Below are 4668 nucleotides of genomic sequence, written 5' to 3'. Positions count from 1 at the left end.
TTACCTTTGGATACTTTCACTAGGATTGGTAGCACAACTTCTTACCCGCTTTGCCACCAGAGCTCCTTGAAAGAAATGTAATTTGAAAATGCTGTAAACCTATTAAACCCATTGACAAATAGTCAATTCCAATTAGTGGTTACCATATAGGATAAAGAAGAATTATACTGCACAATTTCCAGACTTATTAATCTCTATGAAAATCTATAGACATATTAGAGACCAGCAGAAAGATTTTAATTGCTGAACTTTTGGTTATCAGCCAAGTGTTTGGGGGAATATATCTTCCTCATATTAATTATATTGGAAATAAAACTTATTCCTCTACTTGTTACGTTCTGAAATAGCATTTATGCCAAGCTAATGATCTGAGGCTCCAGTGAGCCAAAAGAATGTGGAAATTATCAAACAATATCATTAATATCACACCAAACAAATTACCGCTGAAGATCAAAAATGTCAGAGAACTACAAGAACTTCAAGCTGGATTTAGAAGAAAATATGGTACCAGGGATAACATAGCTGATGTTAGATGGATCCTTGCTGAAAGAAAAGAATAGTAGAAGAATGTCTTTTTGTGCTTTATTTATTGACTATGCAAAGGTATTTGACTGTGTGGATCATGGCAAATCATGGCTAACATTGAGAAGAGTCATAATCTCAGAACATGTAATTGTGCTCATGCAAAACATATACCTGGATACCTAGACAAAGAAGCTGTTGTTCATTTAGAGCAAGGGAACACTATATGTTTTAAAATAAAGAAAAGTGTGCATGAGGGTTGTATCTTTCATCCATAGTCATTTAATCTGTAGGGTGAGCAAATTATTTGAGAAGCTAAACACTATGAAAAAGAATGTGGCCTCAGGATTATAGGAAAGCCTCATCAACAACCTTTGTTATGTAGATCACATGACCTTGCTTGCAGAAAGTGAGGAGAACTGGAAGTACTATCTGTAGAATGTTAAACACTGAAACCTTCAATATGGATTGCATTTAAAGTCAAGAAAACAAAAATATTGCCACTGGACTTAATAAAGTGATATCTTGACAGATGGCAAAAAGATTGAAACTGTCAACAACTTCATCTTAATTGGATGCACAATCTATACACTTGGTTCCAGCAGTCTGAAACCTCTCAAAATTACTGAGCAGCAGTGATATTAGTTTGAGAACTAAGGTATGCCTGATTTCAACGATGTTCTTTTGATCACTTGCTACGCTATTGAGAGCTTGACATTGAATAAGAAACAGAAGAAAAATATGTTGCCTTTGCATTGAGATATTAGAGAAAAGTACTGAATATCTCATGAACTGCCAAAGTCTTGGAGAAGGTGCAGCCAGAGTGTTCGTTGGACACAAAGACTATAAGACTGTATCTCATATATATTAGGCATATTGTTTGGAGAAGCTATTCCTCTGTAGAGAAGTCATTCCTGGAAAGGAGGGTCAGCGAAAGAAAGGAAGACCCTCAATGAGATGAATTCTCACAGTGACTACAGCAATGTGCTCAACTGTATCAGAGTTGATAACGATGGCACAGAATAGGACAAGGTTCTGTCTTGTTCATAGGGTTGGTATGAGTCATACTTGACTCAACGAAAGTTAAGAGCAACAACAGAACTAATTTTCACTTCTTTCGCATTGATGGAGATATACTTTAATAGATGGATGGATAGATGATAGATAGATAGATAGATAGATAGATAGATAGATAGATAGATAGATAGATAGAAAATAAAGTTAAGGAGAAGAGTACAATGATGAAAATTTTTGTTAGTTTTCAGGACATTTTTATGATAATTAACTTGACTCAGATATGGAAAGGTCAAAGTATAACTGAAAATACAACAAAAACAAAAACAAATCCTCATTACTGTCTTTTGTATCAAAATCTTTAAGGATCTTCCTATCTGACCCTGCACCTTTTCTAGCATGCTGTTTTCTCCCACGGACTGACTCCTTCTGACAACACACCTAAAATACGTGAGTCAAAGTTTTACTAGGTGAAAATAAATAAGTAAATTTGTAAAAAGAATTTCTTTTGAAAACAGTAAACGAAGTTGTATATTACACCACTTAGATAATTGAAAGTAGTCCTCAAATTACTTTAATAACTCATCATTATACAAATAATATGCACCAGAATTCCTGAGAAATGCTGAGTGAACATGGTGGCAGCAGATAATTATACTTTCCTTTGGAATCAATTCTAAGTGTAATGTTTCAGACTGCTTATTAATGTCTCTGATCTGGCAATGAAGGAAGAAATGAAATGAAATAAAGTAAAAGCATAATCACTAAACCATTACTGAAATGTGGGGTTGCGTGTGGTGACTGAGAGCAAAGACTTGACTATATTAAATCACCAGTCCAGCAGTATAAAATATTAAATTAGACAAACACACCATCCTTCAAGATAAGGAATTGATCAATTATAATTGATGTTATAGAGTGTAATGTATTTGACTGATTAAATAAAAATGAATTTTAAAAATGTGTTTAGTATAGAAACCTATATTACAATTGTTAGAAAAGGTATAATTCTTTTTCTATAAGTAAGATAATGATTTAGTTTTATTTTTCTTGAAATGACTTTTCCCCCATAAACTTCATGTAGTTACACTAGACATGTTGGGCTTGTGTAAATAAATCTAACAAAATTCTATCAATTGTTGTTGTTATGTGCCATCAAGTTGCCTGTGACTCATAGCGACCCTATGAACAACAGCCCTAAATTCTGCCCTATCTTGTACCAACTTCAACATCTCTGACACACCTACTCTCATTACGGCAGTCACCAAATCAATCCATCTAATCGAGGGTCTTCCTCTCCTGCGCTGTTCCTCCACCCTTCCAATCACGACGTCCCTCTACAAGTACTGGTCTCTCCTTGAAACATATCCAAAATATGCCAGAAGAAGCTTCAAAATCCTTGACTCAAAGGAGCAGCCAGTCACCCTCTCCAGGACAAACCTGTTTGTTTTCCTAGCAGTCCATGGTATATTCAATACTCTTCTCCAACATCATAGCTCAAAGGCATCCTTCTATCCTCTCTAGTCATTGTCCAGCTCTCTGATGCATAATAAGTGATTGCAAAGACCATGGCATGTTCACAGAGTTTCCAAAGACATGTTATTTAGGAAGTGGATGCCACTCCTTCCTCCAAATCAATCTTAAACTGGGAGCTCCACTAAACATTGTCCTCTATGAGTAACAATCATGGTATTTGATACCCCAATGGCACAAAGTTCAGCATCCCAGCAAACTCAGGTTATCTCAATATAGCAAATTGGCTGAAGAGTGCTATGCCACTTAGAAGAATATTCCTCCAAAATAGAATAACATAAGGTCTGAGAGCAGCAGGCCATGGTTGTGGGAAAAACTTCCTTTAACTTTTAAAATGTCTTTCCTATGCAGCTTTCCCTCATATGTGAAAGAAAGAATTGATGTATCCAACATCACATTAATTAGATGATACATTAAGAAGCCAACATCTTTGCTGTGCATCCAGTTCTTAATCCGGAGATACACAGGAATTGAAATATAATATGCGAATAGAAAATCAACCCAAGGTCAGAGTAAGAAAAGCAAAATGACATTCTGTGTTGGTCTAAATAGAGTAATTATTTGTAGAACACAATCAAAGTAAAATAAAAGTTAAATAAAATCCATAAGAGAGAATTTAGATATTTCATTTTCCACCTTGCTTTTTAAGCTGGAGAGTGATTTTTGCCACAGAGAAGAAAAAGGAGAACTATGTACTCTATATATTATCCCTTTGAGATAACTTAATATTTTTATTTCCTAATGTCTTCCTCCTTATACTGTAAAGACAGCAAACGGTATGTAGGTGATAGAATATTACACCAGGAGTTATACATGTTTTTTTTTTGTTATCCATGGTTTTATTGTGTTTTGTATTTGTTACTTACCGAGTGACCTTGGAAAAGTATGGTTTACTGCTTTCCCCTCATTTTAACGAAATATTATAATTATAAATGATTTTCATTATGTAATTCATTTTCCTTGAAGGACAAAATTGATATTAATTGATTTCTACCTTTATCTGGGAAAATAAGTACTATTTTTTCCTGTTTATCTTTTTGTGCGTATCACAATTAAAGAGAAAAACAATCATAGTGTCACTGTGTTGAAAACCCCAACTACTAACATACAGTTTGTGGTTCAAACCTTCCAAGGAGCAAAATGTGTTATTGGTAAAGATTTACAGGCTGGAAAAATGTGTGTGCAGTCCTACTCTGCCCCGTAGAGTCACTAGGAATCAGAATTGACACAATGAAAATTTATTTTCTTCTCTTGGTACAACTATACAACTCTGCTATTTTTCAGTTCAAGAGACACTATTTTTACATCCAACACATCCACTGCCATTGAGTGGATTCTAACACATGGTAACTTGCTATGGGTTTCTGAGGCTAGAAATTTTTTTTATTATTAAATTTTATTAGTTTTAACGAACATTTACAGAGATTTTGGGTTTTCATTCATTGATTGTTGCACTGTTTTCTCCACCCTCATCCCCAGTTTGTTCTTCTTTCCCCTCCCCCAATGTCTGTTTTAATTGTCCAATTGCCACAGTGCTTGTCAAAGCCAGTTCTGATTAATCTCCTTTGTCAGTGTGTCCCTTGCCATTCCCTATCACTC

The 4668-nt window shown here is 34.9% G+C and overlaps 1 protein-coding gene across 1 annotated transcript in view; it reads left to right on the top strand.

Annotated features, from left to right (window-relative positions):
• Positions 1–4668, top strand: part of CCSER1 (coiled-coil serine-rich protein 1) — a 1860678-nt gene that overhangs the window by 1684771 nt on the left and 171239 nt on the right. The gene's annotated exons all lie outside the window — the stretch shown is intronic.

Source organism: Elephantulus edwardii, unplaced genomic scaffold, assembly GCF_000299155.1.
Source record: "Elephantulus edwardii isolate Elephantulus edwardi_28Jun2011 unplaced genomic scaffold, EleEdw1.0 scaffold00144, whole genome shotgun sequence".
NCBI classification, from domain to species: domain Eukaryota; kingdom Metazoa; phylum Chordata; class Mammalia; order Macroscelidea; family Macroscelididae; genus Elephantulus; species Elephantulus edwardii.
Note: the sequence above shows the minus strand (reverse complement) of the source record. Positions and strands in the feature narration are given on the sequence as shown.